This window comes from Drosophila albomicans, chromosome 3 (assembly GCF_009650485.2).
Source record: "Drosophila albomicans strain 15112-1751.03 chromosome 3, ASM965048v2, whole genome shotgun sequence".
In the NCBI taxonomy this organism is placed as follows: Eukaryota; Metazoa; Arthropoda; class Insecta; order Diptera; family Drosophilidae; genus Drosophila; species Drosophila albomicans.
The window spans coordinates 18,628,994-18,640,655 of NC_047629.2; the positions used below are offsets into that span (position 1 = coordinate 18,628,994).

The 11,662-nt window shown below is 39.1% G+C and overlaps 1 protein-coding gene across 4 annotated transcripts in view; it reads right to left on the bottom strand.

Moving 5' to 3' along the window:
- Nucleotides 1-10,833, bottom strand: part of LOC117571074 (myb-like protein V) — a 50,173-nt gene extending 39,340 nt beyond the window's left edge. For all 4 annotated transcript variants that reach the window (XM_034253048.2, XM_034253046.2, XM_034253047.2 and 1 more), the window contains exon 1: nucleotides 10,168-10,833. The gene's annotated coding sequence lies outside the window, so the exon portion shown is untranslated. The remainder of the gene's footprint in view (nucleotides 1-10,167) is intronic.
- Nucleotides 10,834-11,662: the final 829 nt, after the last annotated feature.

The following is an 11,662-nucleotide window of genomic DNA, read 5'->3' on the forward strand; positions in this document are numbered from 1 at the left end:
GTGTGTTAGTGTGTGTACTACCATTTGTATCTGTTGTTTGCTGGCTGGTGAGTGTAAGTATCTAGAATTGTAGATTGCAACACGTACAATTCGTGCATACAACAAAAAGCTGTCGCTGGCAATATTGACGAGCTACTCTTAGTGTAGTCCAGCTCTCCCCCTTCCCCCTACTCCTTCCCTTCCTGTTGCTTTACCCCTTACTGCTGCTGCTGCATGTTCCGCATTTGGTTGTGCCGCTATTTTAGGTCGTTTCTCCCGGTTTTCCAACGGAAACCTGCAACATACGATATGCTTCAGCGCGCGTGCAATTACCACCGCAAAACATCGCATCGAAATGTGAGAGCGGCAGAGAGAGAGAGAGAGACAGAGAAGGGGCAAATACATAAAGTAGCGACTGTGAGTATGACAAAGTGAAATTCAAGTGGCAACACAGCCCAAAAATAGTGGCATACTATCATCAAGTAGAACTCTCAGCTGAAGTGTAGACAATAAGTTTGGCCAAGCGCAAGATACAAATGCTTTCTAGCTGTTCGTTTTTGGGCAGCTTACAAGTGCCACAATTGAATAACAAATAACTGAATAACAATAGCGCTCTGCTGCTGCTGATGCTGGCGTCAATTGTGCAACGTGCTTGTGTCCGAGTTTGAGTCTGAGTCGCAAGATTAGAGCACAATTCACTTAAAATGGCATGGAATTTGCATCAACTGGATTTGCTGATGATACTCGGCATTTATGACAGACTGACAGAGACAGATACGGATACAAACTGTGCACAATAACAGCGGGAATTTCGCCCAGCTTCTACTACTCAGATTACCCATTATCCATTAGCGCACCCACATTTCTCAACGCCAGCCATCTAGCTAATCTTATTCTTATTCTTATTCTAGAGAAAAATACTTTAAATTAATTGCAATTTCAGTTTATTTTGTTAGCTTAAGTCTAAGCTGAAGACGGGTAATTCTGAATACCCGTTAAACAAAAGTTAGAGGAGCATGATAATTTTGTAGCAAATTTAAATTAATGAAGTAATTACAGTATACATTTTATACTATGTCAGTATAAAAATATAGTATACATTTTATACTATGTACATTTTAAAATATATTATAAAATAATAGTTGTAATTATAGTATAAATTTTATACTGTCATATAAATTTATACTATGATGTGAACAGCTTTTAGGGTAAATAGTCAGCTTGACTTCGAGAAAACTTAATTGAATTATAGTATAAATTTTATTCTATGTCAGTATAAAGTTATAGTATTAATTATAAACTACCTTATAAAACCATAGTATAAATTATAGTATAATTTTTTAAACGGTATAAAATTATAGTATAAATTTAAATTGCAGTATAAATTTAATACTATGTCAGTGTAAAATTTCAAGATATAAATTTTAAATTAGTATATAAGTTTTATACTGACATAGTATTAATTATAATATACAAACATTTATACTCTCGTGGAAAATTTATACTATATTTTCATCTTAAAACCATTTAATCATTATATAAATTTTACACTGACACAGTATAACATTTATACTATAATTCAGTAATTCATTTAAGTTTGCTACATTCACTTAAGCTGTTCACTTTATAGTATAAATTTAAGTGGAAATACGTCAGCTTGTCCATTTGCAGATAGTTCACAAATTTGCAAAGATCAGAAACATCATTTAGCCTACGCAATTTTCAAATTTAGCACTCATTAAAAAATTAACATAAATACTCAGTTTTAAAAACAAACTTATAAGGCTAACAAATGATTAATAAAATACGAATACCACTTAAGTGGTCAGCACTGTAATTTATGAATATTAATATTTGTAGTTTCTTTTTTAAATAATTATTAAAAAGAGAATTTCAAGTTCCTTAACCTGCTAGACAACTTAATGATTTTGATCATTACATTTGTTGTGCGTCACATTTCCATATACTCATATTTGGTTACCACGTATGTCACAGTTGAGCAGACTCCACAGCAACATGCTGACTGCTTTGTTTAAGCTGCTGCTCAAGTTCATGCCGGGGTTAATGCAACAAACAAATCGGATTTAAATCGTCGACTAGTCTGCAACTGATTTAATTACAATTAATACAGTGCGCAGACAAGTCAAAGTAAGAATTTGAGAGAGAGAAAATGAAAGGGGAAAATGCTTGGATGAAAAACGAGCCAAGAAAATGCGACGCGCAAATGTGCGAAATACAAAATTTCATAACGTGAAATTAGCGCAAATACCTCGTATGCAAATGCAATTTAGGCACGTCGAAACAGCAGTCAGATAAATACGCATATATATATACGTATATATACCGCACAGATCTGATGAATAGGGAAAAGAGAGAGAAAGATAGAGAGAGAGACTGAATTTGGTCATAAATGAAGCAGCTGCTCGTTGCTTTGGTTTCGGCAGTTTGAACTCAGACAACTCAGACTCTGGGGGCAACATTGCCATCGAGCTGAGGGCGCCTTTGGGGCTATATGTGGCAAGTATAGTAGTACTCTATATATCTGAGGGCATCTCGGCGAGCTAATGGAGCGCCCGCTTGTCTCTGACGTCTTGTTTTGCATTGCATTGCGTTGCTCGTCTGAGTCTCGGCATGAGTTTATAATTAAACATAAACGCACTCACGCACTCATTTATGAATTTGCCAATATAACAAGACGAACTGCACTCACACTCACACTCATGCACTCATACATATTCATATGTGCATTCACTGCACTCGCTGCAGTTATTAAAAGCAACTCGCGTCCTCGTTCCAGCTGCCAATGCAGTTGCGCTGCTGCTGACAGCACATTTCAAATGCTCATTGAATGTGAGTGAGTGTGCATGTGAGTGTATTCACATACACTCACTTCGCAGCTGCGAATGTGTCACCAAGTAAACAAACTTAGAAAGCTGCGGTCAGCTAGCTGAACTTGAGCATACCCGGCTAACTGAAAATTCAAGGCGATAAATAGCATAAAAGATGAAGAAATTCTATTCAAATACTCAACTAATCATAATCATTAATATACCCTCTACTTTTCACTGCTGCCGGGTATCACAGCAGCTTGCAGCGAATATTGAAAACGAGAACGCAAAATAAACAAATCATAAATCTGGAAAATATGCGCGATCTTCTCGACCACCCAAAAGATCTCCTCTCAGTCCGATTGCATCATTTGTCGCAGTCTTGACTCTGTGTGTGTGTATGCGAGTGTGTGTGTGTGTGTGTGTGTGTGTGTGTGATCCCTGTGATCATTTTGCTTGCTTTGCTTTGCTGCCCGTTTGTCGGGCCATCAAAATGCCGCAAAAGTTGTCAGCGCTTTATTTGAAGTGCCATTTGGGTTAATTTTTCGTTCGTCGTCGTTGAGACAGATTCTCGTAAGATTTTGATGTACATGTTTATGATGTGTCCAATTAGAAGAAGGCAAGGCACACTTTGCCTTTGGGGCACAGGTGTGTTCCTCACAGACACACACACACTCACACACACCCTAATAAATTTTGTATGTTGTGTGTTTGCTTTTCAATTTTTTGGGTCTCTCTCTTAATCGAGTGTTCAACTTGCAAGTTGCAATATTTGCATATGGCAGAAGGTAAAACTTTTGCTGGCACAACTGCAATCAAATTTCCATTCAGCTAGCAAAATAACAAGCAAAGTTTGGCAGGCAGAATGCAAAATATAGGCAGAGACGGAGGGCAATAAAATGGCGTGTTAAACTCGTAACTAAAACTCAATTTCCAAACTTGATGATGTCAAGTTTCAATCGAACCGGGAGCCAGTGTAATCCACTCCAGAAGCACGACAGGTGGCAGTTGCCACTTGGCAGGTGGCATGCTTCCAGCTTCTGGCATCCGAAAAATGATAGAAGCACATTCGCCCGCTGGGACTTTAATTGTTTGCCCTTAATCCTAGCGTTGAATGTTGTTTGCCCAGGCAAATTTGTGAACTGTAACTGCGACGGTGTCTGCGATTGTGACTGTAACTGTAACTGTGGCACACCCAGTTTGTTGTGCCATGCCACACACACACACACACTCCGCAACGAAATAAAAAAAACACACATAGAGAGCATTCCCATTGTTATAAATCAGTCTGGCCTTATCTAGAGTAAATGGTTTTTTACTTTTGCCGATAAAATGCGCCACTCAGCGAAACTATGCCAAGGCAAAGACTGAGATGGAGACCGAAACCGAGACGAAGACAGTGGAGCCACCGTGTTGTGTTTGCCACAATCTATCCACGAAATGCTGCGCATGAAGATTGCCGGATAACGAGAGCCAAAGCGAACCCGGGAGCCAAAAACGTTGCTCTCGGCCATTGGATTAGCATTGAAAATCTCCGCATTCGTATTTGACTTTATTTGCCAGACATAAAACTGCGATGATGCTGCTTCTGCTGATGCTGCTTCTGCTCTTGTTGCTGAGCTCTATTTTGGCCCGCAGTTTGTTTAAGTAATTAGCGTAAATACGAGACCATAAACTGGCTTAGACTGTGCGACTGAGACTGAGACTGACGGCTGTAAATTTGCTTTGGCTCTAAGCTTCAGTTCTATTTAAATAGCATAGATATAAAGCGCTTGATGGCACATCAAATTATTGACTTGGCTCCTCTATGTTACTTTATTTACTTGAAATTGCCAATGACTTATTTTACTTTTTGCAACTTTAAGTGAGTCTGCTAATAAGAGGGAAATAGATACAGCATTAGCATCTCAGAGATACTTTTTGTGAGCCGCTTCCAATAAGATTACTGGCTAATGGACAACGTGATATTTGAGGGAGTGTTAATTGAATTACCAAAGTGTGAGACATATCAAATTATTACGCTTGCATAATAGAAGAAGTGCTCCATAAATATGAATGAAGTACGGCATATATGGAAGATAAAAATAGAGTAGGGAAATGTTAAAGTAAACAGTTTATGTACTCTTCTAATTAAATTTCTAATACAAATAGAATGAAAGTATTTTAGAATGTTTACCATTTAAAAATATCGCATTAAAAATATAAATGAAATATTCTATCATTCAGTTGACATGTTTAAGAAAACATTCCATTTGCTCTAAGAATAAATCTTTCGTTATTTAATTAATTTGTGGATGCAATATAAGTACTTAAAAATGTATATCATTTGCACTTAAACTTTCTTTATCAATAGTACAGAAAAGGATGCAGCGCAGGCAAAAGTATCTTAAAGATACACCAAACGACAGTCATAAGAACAGCATAAATAGTGAAGACAACGTTTCATTTATTTAATTAAAGGATTAAAGATTTGTCTTTTCTATTTTCATATATGAAATACAGATACAATTGATAATATTATAAGCATATGTGATGCATTACCAATACAGAAAAACAACTGAAATAAAAGTATCTTTAAGATACACCAAGCAAGCTGCTTTAATGTGATTGCCACAAAAGTTGTGCGGATAATTGCGAGTGTGCTAATTAAATGGCTGAAGTGACAAGACAACAGCAGTTGGACAGATATGCGTATACACGTTGTCAGCCTTCAATTATGGCCAAGTCTTGTGTATAGGCCATATTGATCCCCTCAACAAATCGCAGGCGGAAGTGTCTGTCCATAAAGAGGCAAGACTGATCCGTTTTGCCGAAACGGCACAGAACACACACACACACTCACACATGAATAGTTAGATAGACAGTCTGTCTGTCAGGCAAAAAAAAGTCTTAACTCACATATCAATGGCTAAATCAGTTAGACAACCAGTTGGACGGCTTTTGGGCCACTTTGAACACAAATTCAAACTCGCAACTGAAGGCGACAAATGTTCTTGGCAAAAATGATTTTTATGCACAACGAAAATAAACTTGCTGAATTATCATCATCAAAAACTACAACGTCATCATCATCATCATCACGATTACGCTGTGGATGCTGTGGATGATAATAATGATGTTTGCGTTTTCTGTATTTATGGTATTTTGGTGTTTTGTGAAACCAGTTCGGCAACTTGTTTGTTGTTGTTTATTTATTTGCTTAAATTACGCACAACAACACCTACAGCTAGATTAAGTATATATTGAGATAGAGATACATATATAAATGAATATAGTAGATACATGCATAGTTGGGAGTGCAAACAAAGCGGTGTTGATTTCAATTGTGAAGTTGAAGCGTAAAATAGGCGGCAAATTGCGGACACAGTTCCGATCTCTCTCTCTCTGAGTTGAGTTCAAAAGAGGTGTCAAAGTAACCTTGCGACTGTGGCGCTATGCTTAAATTTAAATGAATAAAATGTAAAGAAATTACCATAAAATGCGAAACGTGCCCGTTGACAAACAGTCGACAGTAGAAACTTTGTTGGCCAACTAACCAAAAACTCGCACACTTGACTCCATGGCTTTGAATATCAAAATTAGTGCGTGCCTCCAAATGGGTTTTGCTGGGCCCAAAAAACACCGACAGACAGACAGTCAGACAGACAAAAGGCATATCAAAAAGTTGCCAAAGAGACGACAGACAGAGAGAGAGAGAGAGAGAGAGAGAGAGCGAGGAGACCTCTCTAAAGGCACTTTATGGGGTTGGGGAGGTCTCGAAAATTTACGAGCAGCCCTATGAGATATGGTTATGGCTGATGTGTTTATATTGTCAACTGAAACCGAAACTGAAACAGAAACACACATACTCTGGCAGCCAGGCAAGCAGTTAGATATTCATAAGACTGGGATAATCATAGGAGGAGCCTCGTGCTATGTTTGGGGCCTATGCAAATACAAATACAAACACAAATACAGATACGAGTATGAATGTGAGTACTCACGGGTATGAATACGAATAGTAGCTGCACACATGAAGCTAAAGCTAAAGCTGGAGCTGGAGCTGTGACTTTATTTATTTGCCAGCCACACGAAAAGTTCTGTTCTGTTCTGTTCTGTTTTTTTTTCTTTGCCCTGATTACAATTTCTCCTGCTCCTTCAATTCTCATTCTCATTCGCATTTGAGAGTTGAGAATAGTTCGTCAGCTTGCTGTGTGAGTCAACGCTGTCGTTGCCTCGATCTGGCCACAGATTAGCCCGATTGTGTTGAGGCAAAACTTTTCGAGAGAGACAGACTCCAGAGTTCTTTCGTCTACCAGTTACGTTAATTGGCTCAAAAAGTTCCCACAATGTCCGGCGTTTAATTTGATTTTGGGCCCGTTTTAATTACGTTTTGTATCTGCAGCAAATGTCTTTATTTATTATGCAAATTTCATACAAATTTCATATGTAGCAACATTTTAATGTTCACTTTGTCTCGCACGCACGCAGTCAACGCTACTGTTGACGTCGACTGCGACGCCAACAGCGACTGCGACAGAGGCGCACCTTTCTTCCGGTGCCGCTCGTGGGGTCACTCTTTGTTTTGTCAATTGCCTCAGCGCTTTGTTGTTTCTAATACCCTAGCCTAGGCTAATTAAATGGGTATACCTTAGTTTTAATGTTTTATGAAAATATTACAATTTTTTTATTCGTTTTGTAAAATTTATTTTACGAGTTTAACAACCACGCTATAAATTTGAAACTTTTTAAAAATTGTTTTTCAAAAAAAGATGACTTGAATTGAAATGGATGTTTCTTAAAAATATTTTCTGCAATCAAAATTGTTGCCAAAAATGTTATAGAAATAAAAAAGTATTTTCGGACTGATATTAGTTCATTTACAATACTTTTTTGTATAAAATATAATTGGAAAAATAAAAATCTACAAACTTTAATAATTTGCTGAAGTTATACATAAAAAGCTAAACTTATGTTCATTAAAATATAATTTTATGTTGGGAAAATATGTTTTTTAATATTTGTTTTCTGCAATCTGAAGCTGTTTTCTAAAATTTATGTTTATTTAATATATAAATAAATAAATAAGAAACTATCTATGGCTTTTAAATATTATTCATGCACATCACAACACCAATTAAATTACTAGGTATTTGCAAGTCAAGCAATTCGCGACATTTTTCTGCTTTCCCATTTGTTTACATTCGTATTCTAAACGCATTTGGCATTTTCACTGCTAATGTTCATATTTTCCAGCCGGGTCGCAGCACGTGCGTGAAAATCTGCCCCGCTATTCCCGCTATCCCCCTATCGTCTACATCCGACGCTAGGTGTGTGGCTGGGGCAGACCATTATGATTGTTGTGGCAACCATAATTAAACGCCAAAATGCTGGAAATTACAGTCGACGGTGTTCTATGACGTAGCCTATTATTGTTCGTTGTTCGTTGTTGTTGTTGTTGTTGTCGGTGTTCGTTGTAGCACGTTGCGTTGGCGTTGGCTGTTGAGTTTTTTATTTCACTTGTAGAAATCGAGGCGAAGATTGCATAATTACGTATACGACAGCGACACCAGCGACAGCCGTGACATTTTTGCCATGCCTTTTAATGATGGAAAGTGTAAGTGCGAAACGAGAGAAAGAAAGACTCGTAAAGCAAAACAAAAAGCAGAAGCAGTTCTTGACAGCTAAGAATTTGCTTACTTCCCCGGAAATTTGACGAACTTTTAGAAGCAACTTGATATGTGTGTGTGTGTGTGTGTGTGTGTTAGAGCCGTGGTAAGTCATCCATAAAAGACGTAGGAGCATTCCTCACGATTGCGCAGAATTCATTAATAATTTCCACTGAATCTAATGGCCGCTTAATCTTATCAGAATGCGTTCGGACTATGAGCATTACAATTACCATTACTCATGACGCTGGAATTGCGAAATTCCAAATGGGAAATCGAAAAAGGGAGAAGGGGAAATGGAAGTGGAAGCAGAATGAAAGCAGTGGCCACTGCACTGCGTGTGTGTGTGTGTGTGCGTGTTATTAATTGAATCAATGACAAAATAAAAATACACACAAGAAACGTATTCGAAAAGCGAGTTATCAGCTTGGCGCCATGTGGCGTATGCGCAATATTATTAACCATTCGACAACGGCGACCCCGAAGAGAAATTGTGCAAGCGGCGAGTGAAAAGCAAACAAATTGAAGCATTTTCGCAACCCAAAACAATTAACAATAGCGCAACGACCATAAAACATAATGGAGGGGCAATATTAAAAAAGAAGTCGTTGTGGGGAGCGAAACTATAAATGGGAAAGTAATAAATATTTAACTAACCAATCGAATGCATAATAAATGTCACTATTTAAAGCAATTGAATTGAATTGATTATTTAAAAAGTTTTTCAAGTGCCACAGTACTTCAAATCATTTAATATCAGTTTCAATTTCCGTTATCTTTGGCATGTTCTCTCTTCTTTCTTTAGGTAAATAAATGACAAGTATTTATTCAGTGAGTTTACCCATTTTTATGTGCAACAAAAGCATTTGCCCGGTTGCGACATATTGGGGCAACGGTTGCCATTGCCTGGACACTATCAGCGCTTGATATCGGAAGCGACTACGTCGACGCCGTTGTCGTTGTCGATGTTGCTGATAAGACGTTCTGATAACGATGACGACGACGCCGCAGTCGAAGTCAAAGTGGAATTCGTCGCCAAGCACTCATTCAACTCGCATTCACTCAACACTGGCGCCGCAGGGCGTCCAATAATAACAAGCGAAGAATCTAGCAAAGGTTGATCGACTAAGCGATTGCGCTGTAAATTCGATGCCAAGCAATCGATTAGTCGATAACGATAAGATGAAAATCAATGCTGCTTGTAAATTTAATAGCAATTAAACTAACATGTATTTTAGTAATTAAGATACCCCTTTGCTGTGTTGGTTTTACAGGGTAGCCAGGCAAGCAATAACAACATCATCAGCAAAGACACGACAACAATCATTGAGCAATTGACAAGTTCATTTGGGAACTGCGACACTCTCTTTATAAGGCTGTCCAAGCGGACGCCCTGCAGCCAAATTTGAATTTGTCTACATATGGAGAGATAAAGTGAGAGCGGGAAGGGGAGATAGAATAGGTTGTGGGGTGAGAGCGGGACACGGTTTATGATGTGGCAGCTGCTGCTGTTGCCTGATAATGTTGTCAAATTAACATATTAGAAGTCAAAGCGACCAAATAATTATATGTAAATGGGCGCTTTTGTCGCCTGGTTGTCTCTTATCAGGTGGTTATAACCCATTATGTAGCATTAGACAGTCATTGAACTTGGACTAAGCATAGCAATCGTAGATAATCCCCAAATTGTAGAGTTTGACCTCTGCACTTACGTTTAGTGTGTTGTCTCCACTCCAGTCCACTCCACTCTGAGATCGTTGTAGAGTTTTTTTTGCTGATGAAGTTTCACACTTTTTCGACAGCTCGCGAAACCGGCAAACGTAAGAAGAAGCAGGCGAAAAACAACAACAAAAAGAAAACCATGCAAGAATGGGAGCACACAACAGACAGGCAGCAGGTGTGTTTGCTGTGTTTGTCTTTGTCTTTGTTTATGTTATTTATTTGTCGTTGGCTTTTTTTTTTTTTTGTTTTGTGCAACGTTCGGCAGCCAAGAAACCCAAAAGGCAACGGGGCAAAGCCAAAGCCAAAGACGATGGTGAAGGCAAAACGACGAAGAAGCAGAAAAAGACGTAGACGATGCTTCAGCGGCGTGCGGCAGCTGTCAACACAACGCGAGCGGCAACTACGACGACGACGACGACGTCAACGATGGAGTTGGCTGCAGTTTTTGAGCGTAACGCAGCAAAATTATCGCATAATTGTAATGCAGCAGCAGCAACTGCAAATTTTGTGGTGCATAGAGACGCACACACACACGCGCACGCACTTTTTCACACACACACTCAGACACTCGTTCGTCAACTCGCGATACGAAGCAGAGCGTCAAAACAGACGACGACAACAGCATGCAGCGTGCACTACTAAACGAACTGCTCGCGGCGAACTCTCCAGAGAAACTAAATGCTGCGTATAATCGAAACTGTTAACGATTATGCTTGCGCGCTGTTAATGTTAAATGTTAAATCTACCCAGCTGCTCTTATACGCGCGCGCACTCTTCTACACGAAGTTAACAGCAGCGCAGCGAATTCGCCGCACTCGAACAGCTGAGCTGGTGCTGTTGTTGCCGGCTTTTTGCTGCTGCATGCATTTTGCTGGTGGTGGCTGGTATAAGAGTCATTGACGCGCGTATAAGACGATGACAGTCACGTTTACTGGCAGTATAAGTTTGCGTGTGTTTGCTAAAGTTAATTGTGATTAAATCAGATCAATACACTAAGTGTAAGCGAAATCAAAGTACTCACATTTTCAATGCCATAAGCAATCCATTAGCCCAGCCATTGAATAAACATGTCTCGGTATTCACTATTCAGTCGACTTCCCTTTCATTCGACCATAATCAAATCATTTAGCCAAAAACTTATTCAAAATTCATAAAAATACAAAAGCCAAAAAAGAAAGTAGAGAAAAGGATACGCTCAACTGCACAGGAGCTGACGGCAGTAGCGACAGCAGCAGCCTGGGCCAAGTTGTTGCTCTGCCTGCAAAAGACCTTTTGCATTGTTGTAAACAATCCATCATTATCGCATAGACTTCCGGCGCAGGAAACGCAACAACAGCAACGGCAACAGCAGCGCCACAAGGAAGCAAAGCGAGGGAGTGCCAACATTGCATTACAATTTGTGGCTGCTCTCCACTCCGCTCGCCTCTCTCTCCCCCCTGCTATCCCCTCGTGTCTGCACTGGCGCACACAAGGACACACAAATTG